Source organism: Phoxinus phoxinus (genome assembly GCF_949152265.1).
Source record: "Phoxinus phoxinus genome assembly, chromosome: 4".
Classification (NCBI taxonomy): Eukaryota; Metazoa; Chordata; class Actinopteri; order Cypriniformes; family Leuciscidae; genus Phoxinus; species Phoxinus phoxinus.
This window is the reverse complement of record NC_136879.1, coordinates 25,348,906-25,376,539: the sequence shown is the minus strand read 5'-3', so window position 1 is coordinate 25,376,539 and position 27,634 is coordinate 25,348,906. Positions and strand designations below refer to the sequence as shown.

Sequence of the window (27,634 nt, the reverse complement as noted above, 5' to 3'; positions counted from 1 at the left end):
GTGTGGAGGAAGCAGGTGTGGTTTAAATGTAAACACAGCACAGAGGAACGGCTCTCATTGTCCTGGTTTCACCTCTCCTAAAGTGCTGGGCTTCTACCGCGTGCCCAGAATGTATCCCATTACTCTCAGCCACTTAATGCTTGACGATATCCAGAGCTAAAAAGCCTCTACTGTCAAGAGACACTGTGAAGGGAAGAGTAAGCTTCAATGTAAAAGACCACACACTGATTCCAGCATGATGCTAGTCTTCTGAGCTGGTTCATGTATTAGTTTTCAATGACGTAAGCTGGTGTATTGTACTAGAAGATTGACCTGTGCCAAATATGTCTGGAAAAGTGAATTTCACATTAATTACCAATTTCCTTTAGATGAAAGGAATCAAAATCTTAAGATTTGTGGATACTAGTTCAAATCGTAAGTTTGGGGTTGATTTTAATGTTTTTGAAAGAAGTCTATGCTCACCAAGGCTGCATTTATTAGATAAAAAATAGATAGTTTCTATTTTAAAGGTACACTATGTAACTTTTTTTTGTTAAAAATGAACAAAATTTAAATGATGAGCCACAATCCTTCCTTCAAAACGTGTTTTTGTCTTACCCCGATTCACTATGGTAAGCCTATTATACATGTTTTGTATTTTAGACCGGTCGGCATGGTTTTCGCGAGAAATTGTGTACATGCGTCTCACTCGCCTGTGGGTATCTCATCATATCCGCAAATAGACAAAAGTTGCTCCGACTACATTGACACGTGTTTGGTGTGGGAGTGACATAGGTTTAGTTGTCACAACGAGTGAGAACGTTTGACATGGTTCACGACCCTAAGGGAATGTTTACATGACAACGATGTAAAACAGACGACATCGTTGTCAAAACTATCCCTGTTCGCACGGATCTACAAAAACGTACATTTTCAGGTCCCCAAAACGCGGTTGCCATGTAAATGAACGGCCAAAGTGCATGAAAAGTTTTCAGTTGAAAGCTGTGTTGTGTCTATGACCTACCTCTGGGGAATCACCCACTTAAAATAACGCCAAGCAGAGGAGAGTATGTGGCAAGAAGAGAACACAACAGAGCTCGTAATAAAACCAGAATCAACATGGGCTTTGATATTGAAATGTTGAAAAAGCGATGTGGAGATGGCGTTTTTATTACTCAACAGGTGAGTAAGGCATTTCATTGAACAGAAAAATTGCTATATATCTCTCTAACAGAGTTCAGTGTAAAGCATTATCTATTGTAAAGGGTCATTTCATTATAGGTTATTGTAGCCATATTTGTAGGCTATATGTAGATGCTACTCCAGACATGTCAACGCTTCTGCCATCTTGGAACAGTTAACATCACTCACACAGACAAATCAATGAATTTTAATCGAAAATGTCACAGCATTGTGCTGCCTATATGGCTGTAAAAACCACAGAGCTATAAATTCCAGATGAAATGGGATAACCTTTCAGAGGTGAGAATGTGCTGGTTTGTCTTTTTATGTATTACTCAATATGCAGAATTATCACATGAATAATTAACTAAATGCAGTGAAAATCATCTGATAATGTTTATTGCAGATATAGATATTCATACATGTGAATAAATAGGTTGCAGGCGAACAGTAAACTTGCTCTCAAGTGGTCATGGACCAGATTCGACCGTTCCAATATGGCGGACAACTTAGGTATAGCAGCTCATAGAAACAGACACTGAGGCTACGTTTACACGTGGATGGCTTTTTTCATAAACGGACATTTCACCCCTCTCCGTTTTCAATAATAACATTGTGCACACATGAAAAGTGTTCGTTACACAGAAAAGTGTTCGTTACACGAACCCGTGTACCGGTATATGCCGTCTAGAGCATGCCAAACCTGTAGGTGGCAGTGCAACGAGAAGCTCAAGCCCACGTTAGCAAATCAGAATCCCGAAAATAGTCACATACTGTGATGTCGGCTGATCAGTTTACATGGAAACGTGCAAACGAAGTTTTCCAAAATCTCCACTCTGGCCGGAGTTTTTAGAAATAATCGTTTTCAGAGGAGAATTCTCCATTTGCGTGTAAACGAAGGGCACAAACGAAGGGAAATGTCTCCATGTACGTGTAAACGGGGCCTAAGGCATCTATGTGTATATATGCACACACACACACACACACATACAGTATATATATAGCCTATATATATATATATATATATATATATATATATATATGGTTGTACCACTGAGCTGGAATTTATTGTCAAGGAAGTAACGTCTTTAGCTAGTCAGCTTGAGAACCTTTCCATTTAAACTGGTTATATCCCTTAAGCCTAGTAGTGAATGTTTTATAAGCACAACCCAAAAAATTTACTTCCGCAAAATACATGCAGTTTTTTTTTACCGCTAGAGAGTTAAGTTACATAATTTAATATATTTTAAAATTATATTTATTCCAGTGATCATCCTAACACAGTCTCACCCCAAAACGTCACATACTGACGGGTCTTGACCATACGGCAACATACGACGAAAAGGGTACCCTTTAACGTCCATTATGTGACGATTCGGGTATGGTTGGGTTTAGGTATGGGTTAGGGTACCGCTAGGAGGCGCTGCTGGTGCACTTATGTCTGCGTCTCATATTGACGTTATAGGGGTACCCTTTTCGTCGTATGTTGACGTATGGTCAAGACCCGTCAGTATATGACGTTTTGGGGTGACAGTGAAAACTCTATTTTCAGCATCATTAGCCCTGTCTTCAGTGTCACGTGATCCTTCAGAAATCATTTGAATATGCGAATTTGGCGCTTTAGAAACATTTCTTTTTGCTTTCAATGTTGAAAACCGTTCAACCTGCTTAATATTTTTGTGGAAACCGTGATACAAGTTTAATGTATAGAAAGTTCAAAATAACAACTATTTGAATTAAATATTTATTTTAAAACTTTTGTAACATTATAATGTCTTAACTGTCGCTTTTTCAAAATCATTTAATGCTTCCTTCCTGAATAAAAGTGTGTATTTTTCCAACAACAAGTCCAAACAAATGCTTGTTAGAATGAGAATGTCCACTCCTTCTTTGGCACCTGCTTTGACTAACAATAGCAAGTAAAACAATTGTTGTGGTCCTCTATGGCGCTACACTGACCAAGATACTCTAGATGCATAAATGAGCACCTTCCATATTCATAGCCGAGCGTACTTCTAACCCAACATGTCTGAGGCAACACTTGAAGCTACAGCAGCTCAACTGAGTCTCAGTGAAGAGGAAAAATAGGACGGTGCTCTTGACCTGCCCTCAGCCCCGCTCCCACAGAGCCTGACCTGCAGGAGAGGCTGAGGGATATCTTACCCATGCTGCTTGACTAGCCAACCGAGATCAAAAGCGCCCACGGCTCCCCTCCCCTCCTGTCCCAGCAAGGAGCTGATAGAAGCGATTCATGACCAGGTCGTGACCCCCTGTGTGCCAGGCACGGCTGAGGACAGACAGGCAGCTTTCCTAAGCAGGTTTTGTAGACTCCGACTGAAGCAACCACATCTTTATCAGAGCATTTCACATTTCCTGGCTATAAATCATGCTGTTTCCTTTTTCATTCACCTACTCTTCCTTTTAGTTTTAAGGTAAATTGTGTGTGAACATGTTTATCTCAGTCTTGAAGTCAACATGAAACGGCATTTGCAACCCATTTTACTTAAGGAATGAAATGGGATATTCAACACTTTACAAAAGGTCCCATTCGTTAACGTTAGTTAATACATGAACTAATTATTTAATACATGAACTAATCCCATTAGTTAATACATGAACTAATCCCATTAGTTAATACATGAACTAACAATGAGCAATACATTCACATTTAATAAGATTTATAAATGCTTTAGAAGTATTTTCATTATTATGTAATGTTAACAAATGTATAAACTTATTGTAAAGTGTTACCTAAACATAAAACAAATGTAGAAGATCTTGAATTTGGATTTCATTCTCTTTTTAAAGGAACAATATGTATGTTTTTTTACATTAAAATTCTAGCAGTTATATATTTTGTTCAATTATGTACTTGCATAATCCCAAATGTTGCCAACATTGTTTAAATCCAGAGAAATTCCTCCTCATTGCGTCACCTGTCAATGGCGTCATGTCCGCATTTATCCTAGTTTCCCGCTTTTACTGCCGTTGAAACCACAGCGTCTAGCACGCAACTGTTGTTGTTTCTAGCATGGCACCACAATTTTCCGTTATCGTTTTCAGTAAAAAGGATAAATTAAATGAGGATCAATATCGGTGTCATGTCCTAAAATTGTTTAACAAGTCTGGTAAAAAAAGTCTATGGCAGTGTAATCAAATGCACGAATGTTATACAGTACATACAGTAAATACAATAGTAAGTCAGTCTTTTTGCAAATGCTGTGGGTACGTTCAAATGTAATTTTAGTGTGATTGTTTTAAACACGTAAAACTGCGCTGCGTTACCCCACCGTTTAATTTGAATGAAGTGACATGTTCGAGTAGTAATTTAGCATTAAACATTACGTTACTTGCGGCTAATTCATTAGAATTAAATAAAATCATGTGATCAAATGTAACAGTTATACAACTTTATCCATGAACATGAGTCCCAACGGATTGATTTTCATCGGCAGTGGAGGTGAAGACGACACCTCCCATCATTCAACACTCATTCACAGCATCATCAAGTCACGCCTTTGTTACTGTTTTAAATATGCAACCTCTACCGGCAAAAAAAACCCATAAGATTACTGCAGAATTCAAGGAGAGGAAGAAAAGAAGAAGCAGAAGAAGAAGCCCAGAATCTTCTGAAACGAAACATTTTATGCTTTGCCTAACAGGAAGGGACTAAAGTACCTATAAGTTCTTCGAACGTCTCTTGCAACCATTTAATGATGTAATCAAGACAAAACGTAGGCTACCCTAGGAGGTCTTATTAGGTCACCATGGTCCTTGTAGGCACACAGAATAACTATATAAGCAATTGTGTTTTTAAGACCCTTTAAGAGAACATTGCAGATCTTGCATTATCTCATGTCTGCTGAGATGGAAACGGACATATTTTGAAACCAAGGAGCATCACGTAATCAATTCTGATGGAAAACACACCCGGTCAACGGGACAAACCCCAGAAGAGACACAAAAGAACTTATATTTCAAAATAATTAAACATATCAGAATATATGGTATTAAAGAAATCAGCATGTCAACGAATAATCATGCAACATAAGGAATATAACGATTAATGATGATTAAATGAACACATAGATATCAATGAATAAAATATAAATAAGATTACTTTTTATTAAATAAAAGTCATTAATCAATAGAAAAAACACTGGATGAATTCAAATACGAATAATTTTGAATACACCATAAACGCTTTGATGCATTGTTTAGCGTTGGTCCTTTCGAATCCTTTGATAAGCAAATATTTTTGTTCCTCACTATCTGCTTTTGTGACATTGTTCACTTCACAGGGGCCTCTTTTTTTCTCTCTTTCGAACGTCCTTTCGTATAGTCTGCGAGTATACGTATTGATTCTCGTTATACTTCCCAGCATGGGGCAGCTTAGTCCTTGTTCAATGTCGCTTTCGGTTTTAATTAAAAGGTTATTAATACGGTATCAGGCGAGGAGATTAGCCCCGCGGTTATTGAAGGAGAGCTTTGTGGAATCACAATGTCCATTCTCTTGGGCCCTGTCAAATTTATCAGGTTCAAGGGCAACAATAGGCACTAGAATATCAGCTAACAGATCCATGGAAGCTTTTGTCTTGGCCGGCAAGAGATCTAAATTGCCCTGTGTTGTTAAGCTAAAAGCTTATTCAGAGGAATGCTAAAACCCTCGCCTTTGATCTCTCAAGCTAAAAAAAAAAAAAAAAAAAAAAAACGGAGGAAGGAGAAACAGAGGAGAAACAACAATAGTGTTTGGTTTGAAGGATTTCATTATTCCCATTTGATTGCTTGCAATTTGGTCACTGGCTCGATAGTATATCTGGATTTGCAGCGCTACATATTCCATTTCATATCAATGCAAGTGTCGGTTAATAAGGGAAATCCCACATTTGTAAGACAAGCTGGAGAGTGGAAAAACAGGGGTTCCCTTTCGTAGTCACTTCGAGTTACGTCGAAATGACGACGAATGGGGTTCGCTTAGAAGCCTATCCTCTTCGAATATTAATAAAACGAGCCAATGGCAAGCAAATGCCATGGGTCTGCTGAATTTGCATAGCGTAACTCCGCCCCACAGTGTGGGTATATAAGGAAGTGAGCCGGCAACATGCAGATATGTTTTCGCTTTCGGAGCCAAGTTTATCCTTCACTCCACAAGCCATCCTGAGTATCATCTCTATTCCTCTTCGAGACGAGCTTCCCTCCAGGTGTTGGTGTGACAGCGAGTTCCAGCGAGTGCACATTCCCTGCGATCTGAGCAGTGATCTGCCAGTGTGTGTGTGTTCTCTCCCTGGTCGCTTCAGCATCTGCGGGGATTTCTCCTTCTCTCTAAAAGAGCAAAGCGCGTGGCACGTCTTTTTAAAGATGCATCGCCCGTGCCCTTCTGGTTGTGGTCACTGGCTGTCTGATTTAGATGGGCACAATCGCTGTTTTGCGTGTTTGGGCTTAGAGCACGCCAAAGCAGCGCTTGTGGATGACTCATGTTTTCATTGCGGAAACATGACCATCGCGACACTACGGTCGAGACTCAGTGATCTCGAAAGAGTGAGAGTCCCCTCATCCACACCCCGATCTACCCCCTCTAGTAATAGAGCTGGTACTTCGGCTGGTGGCCAGGGTGACCTGAGGGTGACGGTGTGGCAACAACAACCGACGATTCGTCCTCGGGCCACATCCCCCTCTCAAGTGCCGCAACCCGCGAGCCGACCAGATGATGCGCTCGATCAGTCCCGGCCAACGGTCGGCGGCGGACCGAGTGCGCCGTCTGGCGCTCCTAATGACGATGCTATGTCGATCACAGCATCACAAGGTGGGCAGGAGTCCTCGGGAGATGAGGGGTCGGCTGTGCTGCCGCCTCCGGGCGCGTCAGCATTGCCCGATCCTGATCCCGAGCTGACGGCCATGCTTTCCCGGGCAGCCGCGAGCATCGGGTTAGAGTGCAATCCGCCACCCTGCCCCGAGCGCTCGCGTCTGGACGATTGGTTTTTGGGCGCGGCCGCCGATTCACGTCGGCGTCCAACCCCAATGCCTTTCTTCCCGGATGTGCATGAGGAGGTCTCGAGGTCCTGGAAGACACCCTTGTCTTCCCGTGATCGCTCGGCGACCTCCTCCGCCTTTCCTCCTCTCGATCAGGCGGCTGTTTACGGGTACACTGGGGTGCCTATGGTTGAACGCTCTGTTGCGATGCAACTGTGTCCACAGAGTGCTTCTTCCCGTGGTGATCCTAAGCACCCCTCCAAGGCCTGTAGGTTTTCGTCGACCCTGGTGGCGAAGACCTATAGAGCTGCGGGGCAGGCAGCCGCCTCATTGCATGCCATGGCCACTCTGCAGGTCTACCAGGCCCAGATGCTCAGGGACATGCACGAGGGGAGGACTGACCCAGGGCTCTTCAATGAGCTGCGTGCCGCCACTGACCTCGCTCTCCGGGCGACGAAAGTGACCGCACGCTCCCTGGGCCAGGTGATGTCCACTAGTGTGGTCCAGGAGAGACACCTCTGGCTCAACCTGGCCGATATGAGGGACGCTGAGCGGACTCGTCTGCTTGACGCCCCCATATCCCAGGCTGGCCTCTTCGGCGGAGCGGTTGAAGATTTTGCCCAACAGTTTTCAACCGCCCAGAAGCAGACTGAGGCTATTCGTCATATTCTGCCCCGACGGCCCGCTGCTGCCTCCACCCAGCCGTCGGTTCAGACGCCTCAGCCTGCTCGCCGCCGAGGGCGCCCTCCCGCGGCTCCCGCCCCTCCCGCACGGCCCCAGCAGCAGCCTTCACCCGGGCCGCGTCGTGGAGGACGCCGCAGGCAGGCGCCCCAGCCCTCTCCAGCCCCGCGCCCCGCTAAACGCCAGGCCAAGCGGCGCTCCTGAGACGGGCTGCTCAGAGATGGCCATCAGTTCTTCTCAGGAGATGGTAGCAGGACCACTCCTTCCCCCGGTGGAGGGCCGGGGGAGAATCCTTTGTTCTCCACTCCCCGCTGCTCACCCACGGGTGGGCAGCACCCTAATGTGGTTAAAGAAAGAACTGATATCCCCATCTCTGAGCCCCCAGAAGGGAATGACAGTGCGCGCCGCCCACGGGCCCCGCCGCTCTCATCCCCTTCTGTCGCCAGACCCCTGCCAGAGCACGCCCCCGTGGAACGCTGGTCCTTCCCTGGCTCCCTCTGGCAGGACGCGGCTAATGACCGTGCCCCCACACCGGGCCGCTATGCCACCCACGTCCGGGCCGGTCATTCCGCTTCGCTGCACCCCCGCGGGGACGTCTGTCGTCCGCATGACCCCGCTGGCACAGTCCTTGGGAGCCTGGTTAGAGCTTCCCAACCTGTCCCGCTGGCTCGCGCGGACCATCAGGCTCGGCTATGCGATTCAGTTCGCGCGGTCTCCTCCCCGCTTCAGGGGAGTCCGCTTCACTATGGTCGGTGGCAATGCCCCTGTCATGAGAGCGGAGGTCGCCACCCTGCTGGCGAAGGGTGCGATCGAGACTGTCCCTCCAGCCGCAATGAGGTCCGGCTTCTACAGCCCCTACTTCATTGTCCCCAAGAAAACCGGTGGGTTACGACCAATCCTGGATCTGCGCGTCTTGAACCGTTCCCTTCACAGGCTTCCGTTCAAGATGCTCACGGCCAAGCGCATTTTCGAATGTGTGCAGCCACAGGATTGGTTTGCAGCGATCGACCTGAAGGACGCCTACTTTCATGTCTCCATTCTTCCTCGACACAGGCCGTTTCTACGGTTTGCTTTCGAGGGGCAGGCATACCAGTACGCGGTCCTCCCATTCGGGCTGGCCCTGTCTCCTCGCGTCTTCACGAAGGTCGTCGAGGCAGCCCTTGTGCCGCTACGGCAACACGGGGTTCGCATCCTGAATTATCTCGACGACTGGCTAATCCTAGCTCACTCTCGGGACCAGGTTGCGAACACAGGGACCTAGTGCTCCGGCACCTAGTCCGTCTGGGCCTTCGGGTCAACTGGGAGAAGAGCAAACTTTGCCCCGTGCAGAGGATCTCTTTTCTCGGTATGGAAATCGACTCGGTCGCCATGTGCGCGCAGCTTACGAGCGAGCGCGCGCAGTCACTGCTGACTTGCCTGAGACAAATCCAGAGCAAGAGTGCGGTTCCACTGAAACTTTTTCAGAGGCTCCTGGGGCATATGGCATCTGCAGCCGCGGTAACGCCGCTCGGATTGCTTCATATGAGACCGCTTCAGCACTGGCTTCACGATCGAGTCCCGAGGTGGGCATGGCACCAGGGCAAGCTCCGAGTACCAGTTACTCCGACCTGCCGTCAGACCTTCTCCCCGTGGACGAACCTCAGCTTTCTACGGGCCGGAGTGCCCTTAGAACGAGTTTCCAGGCATGTTGTTGTGTCAACGGATGCCTCCTCCACGGGCTGGGGTGCCATGTGCAATGGACATGCTGCCGCGGGCTCCTGGACAGGACCCCACCGCCTATGGCATGTCAATTGCCTCGAGTTGCTGGCAGTACGTCTCGCTCTGCACCGCTTCCGGGCGCTGCTCAAGAACCAGCACGTACTAGTCCGATCAGACAATACCGCGACAGTAGCGTACATCAACCGACAAGGTGGTCTACGCTCCCGCCGTATGTCGCAACTCGCCCGCCACCTCCTCTTATGGAGTCAGAAGCATCTGAGGTCGCTTCGAGCCATTTATATTCCGGGAGACCTGAACTGTGCAGCCGACGAGCTCTCACGGCTTCAGCCTCTTCCTGGAGAATGGAGACTCCATCCCCAGGCGGTCCAGCTGATTTGGGATCAGTTCGGGGACGCACAGGTAGACCTGTTTGCCTCCCACGACTCGTCCCACTGCGCCCAGTTTTACTCCCTGACCGAGGGCACGCTCGGCACGGACGCTCTGGCGCACAGCTGGCCCCGGGGCCTCCGCAAATATGCGTTTCCCCCAGTGAGCCTTCTTGCACAGACCCTGTGCAAGATCAGGGAGGACGAGGAGCAGGTCATATTGGTTGCGCCGCACTGGCCCACCCGAACCTGGTTCTCCGAACTTGTACTCCTCGCGACAGCACCTCCCTGGCCAATTCCTCTGAGGAAGGACCTCCTTTCTCAGGGACGGGGCACCCTTTGGCACCCTCGTCCCGATCTCTGGAACCTCCACGTGTGGCTCCTGGACGGGACGAGGCAGGTTTGAGTACCCTACCACCAGCGGTGGTGGCTACCATCACTTCCGCTAGAGCGTCGTCCACTAGACATGCCTACGCGTTGAAGTGGAACCTCTTCGTCTCTTGGTGCTCTTCTCACTCAGAAGACCCCAGATCATGCCCGATCAGTGTCGTGCTTTCCTTCCTGCAGGATGGGTTGGAGCGAAGGCTGTCTCCCTCCACCCTGAAAGTATATGTTGCCGCTATCGCCGCACATCACGACGCAGTTGATGGTAAGTCCGTGGGAAAGCACGACCTGGTCATCAGGTTCCTGAGAGGAGCGAGGAGACTACAGCCTCCTCGCCCTCCTCTCGTTCCCTCTTGGGACCTCTCAGTGGTACTAACTGCCCTGCAGAGTGCTCCCTTTGAGCCTCTGCAATCAGTGGAGCTTAAGTTCCTGTCAATTAAGACAGCGCTCCTGGTTGCTCTGGCCTCCATCAAGAGGGTAGGGGACCTGCACGCATTTTCTGTAGACGAAGCGTGCCTGGAATTCGGGCCGGCCTTTTCTCACGTGATCCTGAGACCCCGGCCTGGATATGTGCCCAAGGTTCCCACCACTCCCTTCCGGGACCAGGTGGTGAACCTGCAAGCGCTGCCCCTGGAGGAGGCAGACCCAGCCTTGGCATTGCTCTGTCCAGTACGCGCCCTCCGTGCTTACGTAGACAGAACGCAATGTTTCAGGACCTCAGACCAGCTCTTTGTCTGTTATGGTGGGAAGCTGAAGGGAAGGGCTCTCTCCAAGCAAAGGTTGTCTCACTGGATAGTGGACGCCATTGCTTTGGCTTACCAGCAGCAAGGTCGACCGTGCCCCCTTGGTGTGACGGCCCACTCCACCCGGAGTGTGGCCTCCTCTTGGGCTCTAGCGCATGGCGCCTCGCTAACAGACATCTGCAGAGCTGCAGGCTGGGCGACACCCAACACATTCGCCAGATTCTACAATCTCCGAGTGGAGCCAGTGTCCTCCCGAGTACTCGCTTCAACCAGCCGGTGCTAGGACCCGCTCAGGTGTCTTCGCTTGCTCGCCATTCCACTCCACGGACTGGATACGTGCGATATTCTCCTCAGGTGAGCCTGATAAGCCCTGAGTTCCTCCAGCGCTGTTGACGTCAACGCCAGAGTTATGCCTCCGGCAGCTTTCGCGTTGGCTAGGTGCCACCATGTGCATGGTTCCCCCGCTGGGCGACCCCCACGTGTGTATTTCCACTGTAAGCCTCCTTCGAGCATGTGTCTTTCCCTTGGCAAGCCAGTCTGCCACCCCTGGGGTTGAAATACTCCACCCTACGGGCTGGACACCCCAGTGTTATCCGTATGCACCCCCCTCCGGGTCATATGTGTTTTCTTAAGTCCCCCCCCTTCGGGCGGGCACTGATTGCATATTTCCACTGTGATATGCTTCCCAGTGTACCTTGGTATTCCTGTGTTAAGTAGGAGTCCTTCGTCCGTGCTAGTCTCACGACAGGGAGCTCAGACTTACGCAGGGCACTGGAAGACAGCCGAGGTGGCGTGATTGGACTGGGAACCCCATTCGTCGTCATTTCGACGTAACTCGAAGTGACTACGAAAGGGAACGTCTCGGTTACGGATGTAACCCTCGTTCCCTGAGTAGGGAACGGAGACGTTACGTCTTCCTGCCACTTCCGCTGTACCGCTGGAACAGCCTGAGTTCAGCTTGGCTCCTTCAGCGAAGAAACATATCTGCATGTTGCCGGCTCACTTCCTTATATACCCACACTGTGGGGCGGAGTTACGCTATGCAAATTCAGCAGACCCATGGCATTTGCTTGCCATTGGCTCGTTTTATTAATATTCGAAGAGGATAGGCTTCTAAGCGAACCCCATTCGTCGTCATTTCGACGTAACGTCTCCGTTCCCTACTCAGGGAACGAGGGTTACATCCGTAACCGAGACGTTTTCCTGTTCCCATTGTGAGTTTTTTGATGGTCAAGGACCTTGCAGACAGAATGTCTTGGTTAAACAGGACTGCTTCCAAATACAACCATAACAGTCCTTAAATCACCAAATAACCTTTTATTGTTCCACTGTCTAGACATTTCGTGATTACAAGATAATTTAATATCCGATTTACGCATGCTCTAGATACTACTGATGTAGTCTTATTTTTCCTCTAAAGATAAAGATATGGGTGACAACCTGGGAATGATAAACCCAATATAATTTGTATTTTTTTAAGGCAGTAGATTTTTGTTAGGAGTGTCAAGGAAAACTTGCCCTCTGTCATACTGCTCATTATTACAGGGGTCATGCCGAGGTGGTGGAGCTTTATCGCAAAACTGCGCCTCTCAATTAACCCACAATTCATTCTCTTCCACAGACAGGCTGTTTACTGTCACAAAAACTTCCACTCAAATTTATTGCCTTTGCAATATCATAGGTCTGCTAGCCAATGAGATGTCTTTGTTGGGATGCTCATAAATGCGTTGGGCCCTAACTACCTTTGTTTAGTTTTATAGTTTTGTGTGCTAGTATAATGTGACCATTTGAAGAACACGACAGGTTTATTACAGATTCTCAATAGGCAGTAATGCTTTCAAATGTCAGAAGACAAAAGCAGAGCTCACTGCAGCCTGACACTTTATTTTTTCATTTACATGCATTTTTATATTGATTATTTAGAGTTTGATTAACAGATTAACAGTTTTAATTTGAAATTGGGAAAACTAAAATGCTTGTGATTTATTTTATTAAGCTTGCTGCTTGATGAAATATCACCACACTACCATAGAGCGTATGCAAATAAAAGACCAGCGGGAAACCGGACAGGTCAGCTGATTGCAAACTGATGTACAGACAGAATGGATCTTGTGAGTCAGTGTGGTATTAATATTATTATCAATGTAAAAATTCTGTATTTCGTGATATTCACTTTCCATGAGCACCTGGTGGGTGGGGACCAAATTCATCACAGTGTAGTGCATCTAGAGTTACATGCAAGCGTTACTGTCATTGTGAGGGTAGAGCACGCCAAGATTTATATTTCAGCACATCCTTACATAAACATCTCAAGACTGCGGATACGCACAGGCTAAGAAAATCACAATTCCCTGTGGATTCTGTTACGGAACTGAGGCAGCAGAAGATAATAAATTTCAATAAATAATCAATGTTTGTTTAATTCTTCACTTTGCTAAGCCGCGCCTTAAAAACATTACTGGCCTACAGTATAGCCTACTTCCTTAGCAAATTTAGCTATCTGTCATATACTGTAGACCATTTGGGTGTTTGCATACAGCAATTATGTATTTTGTGGGCGGAACTTATAGTGGCAGAAAACGATATCACAATTCTGAGAAGAAAAATAAGAATTGCGAAAAATAAACTTGAGATTGACTTTTTTCCCTCAGAATTGCAAGTTAATATCCTACAATTCTGACTTTTTTTTCTCAGAACTGTAATTTAAACTCTCAATTCTAAACTCTCAACATCTGATTGGTTGATGAACGTTCTAAGTTGTGCAATTATTTTCAGGGAAACCCATGGCTAAAGTAGTTCCAGCCAGGCACTGCAGGCAGGTCCGCATTACAGTTCCATATGTAACTTCGTTATTTCAAAGGTCCTTACAGACTACAACAGTAAAAGAGCTAAAACCCTCAAGGACACTGGCCTAGGAAATAAACATAGTAAACAAAGGTAAAATAAAATGATAAAAATGTATTTCTATGGTTTTTTTTGCCACAAAATTTGTATTGCCACAAAGGTTTATTATGTACGGAAAGTATACAGGCCTACTCTCTTTTTTCCGCTCTCTCTCCACTGAAATGGCACAGAAACGTGTTGTCAGCCCTGCTCTGGTGATTTTATCAGTAAAATAGTTTAGCAACTTAGCTTAGCTACATGGCATTTCTCACTAGCAAGGTTATAAATGCGCTACAAATGTAAAAATGTGTAAAGCGGTTTAAATGTTGAGTATATATTTTCCAAGATGTGATTTTATATAGTTTATACTCTTTATTATGTACATAAATGGGCCAAAGTGAATATATTTAGACAGGTTGTGAACCCGGTTTTGTTCTTAGGCAGTTGAATATAACATCCCATTTAACAACGCTCAGTCCAACCTTCGAGGCCTTCGAAGTCTTGGTCCTTCGAAGAATGCAGCCTTTGAATTGGGACACAGCCAAGGTTTTACTCTTTTAAGTAAAACTTAATTCTAATGTGTTTGGGTAAAATTTGAAATGAGCTTTTACAGAAATGATCCAAACCCAGTGAGTGAGACATCCGTTCACTTACATTAACGTTACTGTAATCAAATGAGGTTTATCTCTTCAGTTTACCAGTTTTTGCATTGATTTTTATTTAGTTTTCTGCCAGTTTTTAATCATGTTATTAATATTATGTAATCTTGCTTTGAAGAAAGACGGCAGATCAAAGATCCAGTTCTTTTCCTATGGGACCTTCTGCAGAGCTTGTCTGAGAGGGGGGCGGAGTTTAACAAAGGGTCATTTGGTGCACAGCTGAACAAATCCAGCTGCTAGTAAGGTGTTTATTTATTATTTAGTTTAGTCTATTAACTCTTTGACTTGTTCATTTATAATATATATTTTTTTAAATCGTACAAAAAGCGTCAGACATGAGGTCAGGCGGTTCTGTGTCATAATGAAAAGCGCTTTTTTTCATAAGGGCCTCATGGGTGGAGCAAACACTTACTCCACTTGTCATGTGCTGTGTTGGCTTGAGTCCAAATGGACGTCTAATAGACCCTATTCTAGACCCTCAGCACTGAGGTCTAGATCCCCAGGGTCCGATTAGTCTCAAGGAATAATTCTTGAAAAGGGCACAGTGAAGACAAGGTTGATTCTAAAATAGGTTCCAAGCAGCTACAGGAGTGAGTGTGTGGTCTCGAACAGACATGAGCAGTTGATAGTGCTCTAAAAGCCACTCGACTTCTGCATATCTTGAGCTTTGACTACAAGTGAAAGTATTAGTTCAAGCGGCATTGCTAGAAATAGTATTCCTTTCGTGAGAGACTTGCTCAAAGGGATATTTATGTCTTGTGATTGCCTTAAGACAGTGTGAGGAAGGCAAAGGCCAACGGAAACGTATCCTGATCATATGAGCATGAAGTTTGTGTTTATGGTGAAACACTGATGTTCTGTTCACTGAGCGAGCGTGAAACCAGATGGAAAAGTCTGCCTGGGTTCACAACCTACCTCGAGGCACGGTAACTTATTTTCACTGCTACAGTTGGACATGGAAAATGATCCTTGTCTCGTTTAACATCCAAAACATACACTTGGATAAAAGTGAACAGAGTAGAGGCATGTTATAGAAGTGAAATTTACTTTTTTTGTAACTTTACAAAGGTAAAAAAACATTATAAATGCGTTACATTATTGCTTAAAGGTAAAGTTCACTTTAAAGATTAAATTCTTTCATCATTTACTCACCCTTAAGTTGTTTCAAACCTGTATGAATTTCTTTCTTCTGCTGAACACAAAATATGATATTTTGAAGAATATGGATAACCGAACAGTTGTTGAGGCCACTTGACTTCCATGGTATTGAGTTCCAAACCAATGGTTCATCAACTGTTTGGTTATCCATATTCTTCAAAATATCATCTTTTGTGTTCAGCAGAATAAATAAATTCATACAGGTTTGGAACAACTTGAGGGTGAGTCAATTTTGGGTAAACCATCCCTTTAAGTTTGTTCAGTGCAACAATTGCTTCTCATTGGCAACAGTGGCTTGATAAAAGGACAAATTTAGTCACTATACTGTTCTGGGGTGTTCATTTAGATATGTGGGATTAATGGGGATCATTTTTTATTATTTTTTGCCAAGAAACACAATTTTGCCATTTTAAATGTGTATGGAATACTATACTGTCATAATGCAATGCTTTTTTGTCTTTAAATAAATTTCAGATGAAAAGCGTAAAAAAATATGTTTATGTAAGATTTTTGATTTTTTTTTTATAGTAACTGTAGCCTATACATTCTGAAGGATCATGTGTCACAATAATATACTGTTTTCACTGTATTTTTTTTGGATTAAAAAAAAAATTTGTACCAACCCCAAACTTTTGAATGCAGTGTATACTGCATTCCCATAAGGGATTACCACAATTAATATAGTGAAATTAATACAATTATTATAACTGACAAGTATGTTTTCATTTCAATTGGGTATGCACCTCCCACCTGTATCCTGTTACTTTTAGTCAACAGTACTTCCTCCCCAAACCTGACTAATTTTAAAAAAGTAAAAGAGATAATAGGGCTCTAATTTGGTTTAAATGCACATCCGTGCACACGTGCTAGTGTTAAGCTTGAGGTCACAGAGGAGTGACTGACTTGAGCGTGTCTGACTGGGCCTCTTGAAGCATGGCCTTTGCATTCCTGTGTTCAGACAAGGGCCAGCAGCTCATATGAGAGAGCGAGAGGGAGGAAGTTTCTGCAGGGAAGGGATTATGCACAGTTTCCTCCCCCTCCCATTCGCTCTCTCCTAGTCCTCCACAAACTATGTCGGAAAAGCTCTAGAAACTTAAACCTGCGCTTCAGGTACACGACCCCGCCGACAGGATTATGCTCTCTCCACGTCTGCTGTATCTTCTTCTGCTCTTCACTTTCTAGCCTTTTTTTTTTTTTTTTTTTTTTTTTTTGAGTCATGTGGTGAAGGAAGGGCCAATCTCATTGGAGAACGGATCGGGGAAACTTACAGCTGCACAATGCTGAAGCCGGTTTTCTGCCTGACAGGCACTTAAAGCGATTCCACTCATGGATGAGGTAGGGGGTGCCGGGCGGGGAGGGGGGTAATAGATCGTTCGCAGGAAGGGGGAAGGTCGTTTCACTTCTTTAGCACCAAGTTTCTGCGTGGTCTAGACAGCAGTTATTTCAAAACCTTAAATGGAATAGACTGTGATAAAGGTGGATGCTTCACTCCCTTTATGATATACAGGCTAAAGGCATGGTAAGTGTGTTCTGCCTTCTTTGTCTACACAATTTTGTTCAGAGAGTAAAGTGTATTTGCGCCGTTATGTGCGCACACGCACATGGAATGAACATAGACTTTAGCAATCTTTCCCATTTTTCCTTTCAATTTTTTTTATCTTTTTCTCTGTGATCTTGTATTGACTCTTCAAACAAGCTCTGTGCCTTATCAGCTGAAACTGAGAATTGAGGCAAAAAGCCATGCTTTGTGCTTGAATTCCAGACAAGTTCATGGCCTGGTCTGGATTTTCAGTCTTTTACTTGAACACTGCACGTGAAAACAAGAGGCAGAATTTATTTTCAGCAGTTCCTGGTTGTCTTTTTATTTTTTATTTTAAATTTCATATTTGGATGTATAAAATTGTATCAAAGACTATATATACACACACACACACATATATATATGTTAATATTAAATAAAAGCTTATGTTATCTCTCTTTTTATAAAAATTTTAAGTGAAGTATGCTTTTAGCTGCATAAGTGTCTAGTCCAGTTTCTCTTTAGCGACAGCAAACACTAACCAGCAGGCTCTGTCACTTTCAAGGACTTTCTGGGAATAGCGTTCAGTATTTACCTGTGTGCTGGTCATCGCTGCATGAAGTCCTGTATGCTGTTTATTTGTGTAGTCTGTTTTATATGAATGGGGGGAGGGGGGGGGGGGACTAAAGAAAAACTCATATGTATTTGTTGTGCTGTAATAATCCATCCAGTGCTTCTCTCACAGTTTTAAGTTATTAACCATTAAACTGATAAAGTTACATAACGCTTTAATGATGATTGATATTCATGTGGCTGTGGAAACGCTGTTTTTATTCAGGTTTTTGGTGAGTTCAGTTGTAGACTAAAAACAACCTTGCTGTTTGAAGACCTACATTCATCGAGTTGGCAAGAAGGCCCAATTAGCAAAGTTAAGGTTCTTGGTCTGAGGTGCCACGCATGGGAGTATTAGGTCAAGTGTAGATCAAGAAAATTGTAATTGGAGTTCACAGAGGATTAAGCCAGATTAGATCCATCTTGTTCAAATTCCTCGGGTGAAGGTGGAATTTCTTTCGTACTCGCACGTTAATGTGTCTATACTCCCAGAACCTTTCGGGAGCCATTTAAAGAGTTATAAAGTTATACTATTTATATACTTTTGAGTAATAAAGTATTCAGGGATTTTTACTTTTAATAGACAAAGAGAGAGGGCATTGTTCGAGGGCCTTTAGAGACTTTTGCTGCACTGTAAAAAGTGATCAGTTGACTTTACTTAAAAAAAGTGCGTTTTTTTTAAGTTAAGTCCCTTTTTAAGTTAAGTAAAAAGGGACTTACTTAACCTTTTTTACTTAAAAGTCTTTTTTTTTAAAAGTTTAAATCAACTGATCACTTTTTACCGTGAGCCACCAAAACTCTTGTGATATTTTGACTTCAGATAGGAGGATTTTGACAAAGCCATGATGCAAAACATGGAAATTCAACCGCAATATATTTGTTATTACGCATTAATCACACTAGTATAATTTACATTATTATTAAATCAATATTTTTGAGCTCATAACCCAACCCACCAAACAGTATTCATAACAAATTACATTTAGCCACATGTTTAATAATTACAGTAAAAAATAAGTAAATGAAAGTCCACCTTATGCACTATATTCAAAGTCTTCCAAAGCTGTCTGATGTTGTAAAGCTAATATCATCCACTCCCAATTGGCTTTCAAATCTCATTCAAAAAGATGCATTCAAACTTGGTGAGTTGCAGTTGGTTAAAAGGCAGTTAGTCAAAAGGCAGTTAGTCTTTAACAACACTTGTCAAACCTGACTGAGGAGGAGATAACATATTTTGACATTTTGTATTCATTTGTGGTGCTTTTGTACTTCTTTATGTCAGTAAAAAAAAATCAGTCAGCTTTAATGTCTTTGTTTGTACTAGTAAATTCACTTTTTAGTATGTATTTTAATATTATATTTATAATTGTAAATTATTGTAAATTATTTGAATTGTAGATGAATGTGCATAATGAGGAAATCCTGATACCTGATAAGAGGCTTTCCTTGGAAATTTAGAAATTAGTTTAAAAATGTTATATACCATACAAAATATTGTTCAAAAATTCACTCTAAATGGCCATGTGAATGTTTAAACATCAGAGCCAGTTCAAAAATAATTCCTGGCATGTTTTTTTTTTCTCTGACTGATATCTGTCAAATTGAAACATGACTTTTAACTTGGAATTGTCCAAACATGCTTCTGCCTATGTTATCATCTCCTTTACAAGTAAGCTGCACAAACACCTGTGATGAGTACAAAGGAAGTATACAATTTCCATTTTTTTTTTTTTTTTTTCAAAATCACAGGACACTTGTTTGGGGAAATGACAAGACAAAAGAAGCAGTATGTGAGTAGAATGGCTCCCTGATATCCACAGGAAATGTCTTCTGCTGTGTTGCAGAGAGAGCAAGAGAGTACTCGGGTTCAGCAAACAGCAAGTAATGTCAGACTTGTCACCATTAGAGTCAGTTTTTGCCATAAAGAAAAACAAAACTGATTACATTTCTTTACAAAAAAAGAAAAAGTGATATTCTGCCTGCCAAAACAACCATTTATTTCTGCAATATTGCAATAAAACAAGAAAACATTTAGTGTAAACTTCTGACATCTATCTATCTATCTATCTATCTATCTATCTATCTATCTATCTATCTATCTATCTATCTATCTATCTATCTATCTATCTGTGAACATTTTTATTAAAAACTGGCTAAAGTTGAAATGAATAATAAAACATTATGTTTTTTTAAGTGACAAAACAATAAATAAAAGGAGTATACCAATGTGTGCCATTCCATATAATGCACACTCTTAAAAACAAAGGTACTTTATACTAGAACAGGTAACTTTGATTAGATTATTAAATATTCTTTACGATAAGAAAAACATCGTTTTTTTAAGAACTGATCCTTGAAAGCTTCTTTGGGAAGCCAAATTTTATTTTATTTTTCTGTGCCATCACTGTGAAAACCCCCCTTTGGAACACGTTTAAGAGTGTATAAAAGTAATATATTATTTGGTCTTAATCTGTTTGATAGCCAAGAATTAAGACTTGAATCTTAGCTTTTCCTAGGCTATTTCCAGAAATAGAAACACTTTATGGTATCAGTGTTTGTCATTTTTATTATATTTGGGTGGGAGGCTCATGTGATATTATCATGTGGGCACACAGCCTCTTTTGTATTCCGAAGTGGCGCCTAAGGGTTAAAAGTTGAATTTGAATACGTAATGCCAACTATAGTGCTCTCCCAAGCTGCATACTTCCAGAAGTGCTTGGAGAGAGAGAGAAAAATGGTAGTGAAAACAGCTAGGGTTTCAGTGAAATAAGCCTCCTCCAGGCAGGGCTCATTCTCCACTGTAATCCTTGAATAGATCTTCTAAATGACAAAGCCCTGATGTCATGCTCTCCTTCTGTGCGTGTCAAGCTGGCAGACATACCCTCGATTCACAGCAAGATCTGTCCGCAAGTCCAAAAAACACTAAAGAGTGAGGACATCCATGTCCACAAAGAGACGACTCAATCACGCGCAGAGCGCTGTATGAATAACAGATGTACAGAACCACAGAGCCGGAATCTTGAGCAGAAGAGCCGTTCAGATACACGTTAGAGATGATAACACAAGTTAAGGTGGAGATTATGAGATCTGACATCCTGCGAAATGGAAATTTTACACAAAGATTTTTTTAAATAGCATAGAGTTTACTTTTAAACAATTTTCACAAATAAGTAAAAAATATATAAAATGGCAAGTAACATTGAATTAAACATACACGTTTTAAGTAGAAAGACTGAAATAGTATTTTCTTGTAAAACGTACTCCAATAATTATAATCAGTATTATATATATATATTTTTTTTATATTTAACATCTATTATCAGTTGTGTTGGCACTTGGCAACATTTGATGTAATCTCAGACTAAAAGAAAAATGGAAAGAATTTTGCCATTTTATTTATTATAATTAATCTTAATTATATTGATTATTAATTTATATGAAATCATTTTAAACACATATATAATTATAATTCATGATTTTGAATAATAATAAGAAATTATATTTCAAATAATTATTGTAAAATATTATTGATAATTAGTTTTATTGTAACTATAATGTAAATTTTTTTGATCAACAACAATATTTATATTTGTATTATTGTTAAATATATGACTTTAGTATGATATAAATAACCTTATTACGATGGACAACACGTTTTCTGCATATAAACAATACTTTTCCCCCAAGGTTAACATAAATGTTGTGCTTTATAATATTATTTCTGTTACTTTTTTTCTCTTCACTCCACATTTAATAAAACCAGTGCAGATGTGCTGAATAAAAACCATCCGGAGCAGGTTGATTTGGTGAGCTCCTCTATCTTGTCCAATCACCTGTCCTCATCGTATCCTGACCCTTCCCCGCCCTCTAATTATTGGACAGCAAACCTCCATGACACCACAGAGGGAAGTCGTACACATGCCCGCTGTCAAGTGTGATGGCCGAGGCTGATTTGTGGAGGGTGGGGGGAATTAGGGATGTCTGTTAGAATAGATGGGGCATCGCAGGGCATGGGAAAGTGTGGCGGGGTCACGGGACACGTGTGTTGAACCCAAAGAAAAGTCAATCAACTGGCCAGCCCTACAAGATGTATCCTGCTCCCTGTCCAGAAGGCCCAAACTGCCATTGGCTTGAGAACAGCTTGTTTTCCCAATCTAAAAATGGGGATCTGTTTTTTCCCAAGCTCCATTTTGTGTTATCGCTGGCTAAAATTTTGAAACGAAGAGTCTTGCCTTTAATGAATACTGTATGCGAGAAGCTTTGGGATATCGCATTAACCGTGGAATTGTATGGTTATTTCTCAAATGTATTATTTAGGCATGTTATTTTCATTCAGCCATTAATCCAAATCTACAGTTTCCGCTGGTGTTTTGTGACGGAGCAGTTCACAGGTGGTTGTGCTTAAGTAAACATTGTCAGTAATGATGACATATGCTCGCGATAGCTTTAACCGAAGCGTTTCCACACCGAAGGAACAGAAGGGATGAGGCCGTTTTTAAACCAAGGTTGCTTTGCTTGACTTCCCCTGCTGGAGTGATCTCCCCCTCACAGGACTGCTATTTTATTAACAATTCATATGGAAATGAGGGGCAAGGAAGGACCAGATTCTCACATAAACTTGATGTGGCCATGAATGTGTCTCTGTGTTTGCCATGACCCCGCTGTGGCATAAGACACTGCCTGCTAGGGCCTGAGGGGCAGTCACAAAGAAAGAAATGAAAAGCAAGCACATTCCTGCACGACACACAAAGGCAGCAGGAGAAAGGGAGAGAGAGAGGGAGAAAAGACAGAATGAACCCCATCTCTCTCCCTCTCGCTTTTTTCTCTCTCCCAGTGTGATCCCAGCCTTTTCTCCGAGTCACCATTCCTTCGGGTCATTCGTCCTCTGCTCAAACTCTCTCCACTCTTTTTCTGTGATCAACAATCACATTAGGATTCAAATGACAGAGCGTCCACGTAAAATACAATATATATATATATTTTTCATTTAAATCAGTAATAAAACGGGATTATTATGTGAAATCATAGCTATTTAAAATTTGTAAGTCACTAATCAAATAAGCGTGAACTCTTTGGAACGTTCATCATATCAGGTTTTGAATCACAAACTTGCCATCAATTAATTTAAATCAAATATTAAATTCATGTTCATTTTCAATCAAACCCTATATACTGATATAAATATCTTAGAGTATAATTATTTGTTACTTTATTACTTGCCATTATTTATTCAATTGTTTTTAATTACAGTGCTATGCATAAGTTTAGACACCCATGCTAAAGTTGACTAAAAAGAGGAATAAAAAATTATCTTTCAGAAATTTAACTTAATGCCTTAATTAAAAAAAATAGGAAAAATCCAACCTTCAAGGACACCAATTTTCTTTGTGAATGAATAATGTATCGCAAATAAATAAATATTCTTCCTTAAAATACAGGGTGCATAAGTTTGGACACCCCTATGTTAAATCCCCATAGAGGCAGGCAGATTTTTTTTTTTAAAGGCCAGTTACTTCATGGTTTCAGGATACTATGCATCCTGATAAAGTTCCCTTGGCCTTTGGAATTAAAATAGCCCCACATCATCACACACCCTTCACCATACCTAGAGATTGGCATGGGGTACTTTCCATAAGATCATCTCTCAATGCAAATCAAACCAGCTATTAGGCTAACTGAAATAAAACCATGCCAATCTCCAGGTATGGTGAAGGGTGTGTGATGATGTGGGGCTATTTTAATTCCAAAGGCCAAGGGAACTTTATCAGGATGCAGAGTATCCTGGATCCATGAAGTAACTGGCCTTTAAAAATAAAAATCTGCCTACCTCTATGGGGATTTAACATAGGGGTGTCCAAACTTATGCACCCTGTATTTTAAGGAAGAACATTTATGTATTTACGATACATTATTCATTCACAAAGAAAATTGGTGTCCTTAAAGGTTAGATTTTTCCTATTTTTTTAAATTAAGGCATAAAATTAAATTTCCAAAAGATTATTTTTTATTCCTCTTTTTAGTCAACTCTAGCATGGGTGTCTAAACTTATGCATAGCACTGTAAATGAAACAAAATAGAAGCTTTGAGAAATATTTATTTTCTTAATAAAAATTAAATGAACTTTAAAAAATGTTTTATGTTAGAATTAATCTAGAATATTATTTGTGCATTCCTACTTCGTATATTGTGTATTGTTACACACACACACACACACACACACACACACACACACACACACACACACACACACACACACACACACACACGTCAAATTGATTAATCGCATCTAACAAACAATTTTGTTTATATAATATGTTACATTATTATAGACAGTGTATCTATCTATATAGGCCCTATTTATATACACACACACACACTTATATTTTATTTATATATATATAAATACAAAACGTATATATATAATTAGTTTACATTTTTTTATTTATATTTTACATATTTTGTATCACACTGAAACCGCTGTGGTTGTTTCATTAAACATCTGTTTAGTGAAGTGTGCTCATGTCTTTGAATGCAGGGATTGATGCTAAAGCTCCATTAACCTGTTTAAAAACCCATTAGGTTTGTGTGTGTGTGTGTGTGTGTGTGTTTGCTTAGGGTGCTTGTTGCAGCACTGTCATTCACGAGCCCGACTCCTGTCTTTGGGGGGTGCAGGGGCGTTGGTGACCGTCGTCATCTTTTGTGTATTGACTCGTTTGTGTCACACGTCGCAACAAGATGCATCTTGTCATGTAAATAGAGGGTATTTAACCGTTCTCAGGCGATTAAACAGATAATGGTGTTTTGTTAGCTCGGGGAATGCAGAGGGGGATCTTTTTGTGATGTGTACTGGCTCTGAGGGGGATCCGTTTGAGAATTTGTTTTAAGAGCGACAGGGTACTTGAGGTACAATCCACAAAAATGAATGTATTGGACCAGGTGGATATGTGTCCACCAGTTTATAGTAATTGCAATAAAAATCTGAGATTTTTCAGTAGGGTTCAACAGAGCTAAAGGCGCACCAGGGTAAAAGGAACCTTTGCTTTTGTTTTCCTCTAAACCACTAGATGGCACACAAACTTGCCGGAACACTTTACAAAACATACACTTTTCAAGATGCATGTGGAAATTATACGCAATCTCGGGCAGCAGCGCAATGTTGATTCTGTGCTAATTTGATCTAATATTTGATCTTATATTTGTAGATTTAAGTAGCAAATGAGAATCGCTGAAATTATGGAATATATTTTTATACAAAAGGTCTTAATGATTTTCAGTTTTGTTCAAGGTAATTAAAGCAACAGTTTTACCATATGTAAAATTTAAAATATGTATAAAATTAAATTAAAAAATGCTGTTGGGGTGAAAGGCACAATAATTAATATAATAATAAACAGCTGGCTGCCTTTACCAGCATGGTTAGATTCAGATGGTAAATATCATATATTAAGTTGGGTGTCATAATCACCATATTTATAATGGAACATCATATTTAAAAATATTATATTAATCATATCATATAATAAATGATCATTTATGGTTACTACTGATCTATATTAAATTATTATGGGATCTCATTGAATGCTTTCAGAATATTTACTCTTTTTAAAATTATTTTGTTTCTGTTTTTTCTAAATATATTTTTATATTAGTACATTTATTTAACAAAATTAATTTATTTATTCATCAAAATAAACCGCCAATAGTACAAAATTTGCAACAGTGATTGTTTTGAACGAGCATTAACAATTAAGTATTTGTATAAATAATGTGTGCATTTTGTCCCATGCATCTTTTTACCCGTGTGTGCCAACTCATTAATTTACACAATTTTTAAACAAAATAAACCGCTTTTATGATTTATTTTCATACAAAATATGTTGCTCCATCAATGTTCAATACAAACATACAGTATATTTGTTCTGCAATCATACAATTTTTTCTTAAGGTGTGCCTTTATCCCCGTTGTACTCTATCTAATAGCAAACATTGTATGTGTAAAAACAGAAAGAAACAGATTAGTGAGAAATGGACATAGCGATTGAGACTCTGCTCTATTAATATGCATTATGAGGACGGAAAAGCAGTCAGATAGAAGGGGTTATCATTTGTTAGTGGTGACCAGAACGCGAATGGGCTGGAGACATTGTCATGCGCTATAGGGTCAAGCTTTCAGCCTAATCTACTGATGTGACTATAAATAATGCATAGAGTGAGCTCAACAGAAAATCACAGCTGGTCTTGGCTTCATTGTCTATTGTGAGTCACACGTTCGAGCCAGCCAAAAGAACATATTGAACGGGAAAGTCTCAAAGTCAAAACATCACAAATGACACTTTTGGACATGGCCGTTTATCGCATACCACAAGTGATATATAATTGCATTATGGTGAAATCATTTGCCTGGCTCTCGTTGATTGTTGGGGATGAACTGACCAGATGTACTGTCGCTCGAAGCTTCTCTTTTTAAATTAAATTAATATTTCATTAAAAATCACTATTTTAGACAATTCAAATGCTGTTCAGATATTTTCTTAATTATTTTGAAAGACAGTATCTAATTGTCTCTATATTATTTATTTTAGAGAAATAATGCCATCTTTCCTAATACGTCTAACAATTTGCACTGTAAAAACAAGTATCAGGGTTTTAATGGATTTGACTTCAGTATAACATTTATACATCTGCTCTAATGTTGAAAATTGCATTAAAGTTGTATAAATAATGTGAAAAAATAAGAAAACAAAGAGTGAACATTTTCACATTCAAAAGCTCTATAATTAAAGCACGAAAATCCTTAAATGCTTTGCCTTAGCAGCTGTTGAAAATGCAAAAACAGTAAATTATTTACTGATTACATTTCAATGTTTGTGTATTTAAACTGGACAAGGGCTGTATTTGTATGACAATAGCCAGTAAATGGGATCAGACAGTAGGTAATTTCCAGACTGAACTCAGACCTTAAGCTTCCATTTTCTGTGACCTCACCGCCAGCTACTGACATGGCGCGTGTGGTACATTGCGTGGGGCTCCGTCCAATCACATTTCTCCAAAATAAAATCCCCATTTCACCCTTAAATCTCCAGTTTGGTGCATTCTCTATCTTCAAACTTACTTGAGCAGGCAAAGAAAAAGAAAAAAAGTATGTCCACAATGGTTGAAAAGATACAAAACCTTTTTTTTTTTTTTTTTATGAAACAGATCATATAGCCTACTTATAATGTATGTAAAAACATATGGGGAATATGGGATATTTAAAAAAAAAAGTAACACAAGAAGTTTTTTTTTTTTTATATTTACATTACACAGTTTTAAATAACATTTTAAAATAGCCTACTTCAAATTAATAATTCAAATTTATTGGTTTTAATCAGTCTTGCAAATGGGATATTTTTAAATTAACAACGTTACAAATACTTTTTTTTCATTTATTTGTTTTATCATTTTTTGTAAGATATTTTTAAACAATACATATAAAGTCGATCGTAATCAAAAATATACAGTAAATAAATAATATTTTTATATTACTTAAATACAATCTAATAATATTTTCTAATACAGCCCAATATTGTTTTAAACAATATTGTATTATAAAAATATATAATATTTTGATGCCTGTGATATTTTTTTCAGAGACTATTTCATCATATTACATTTGTGTTGTCATATTCTTAGAACATATGATAAAACAAATGATAATTATCTTAGTGTGCTATTTAATATGATTTTGGTATTTATATTACCATTGATGTTTATTGAGGAGTTCATATCACATTCCTGTAT

At 41.0% G+C, this 27,634-nt stretch overlaps 1 protein-coding gene across 1 annotated transcript in view; it reads left to right on the top strand.

Annotated features, from left to right (window-relative positions):
- Positions 1-27,634, top strand: part of LOC306996910 (arsenite methyltransferase) — a 52,908-nt gene that overhangs the window by 5,785 nt on the left and 19,489 nt on the right. The gene's annotated exons all lie outside the window — the stretch shown is intronic.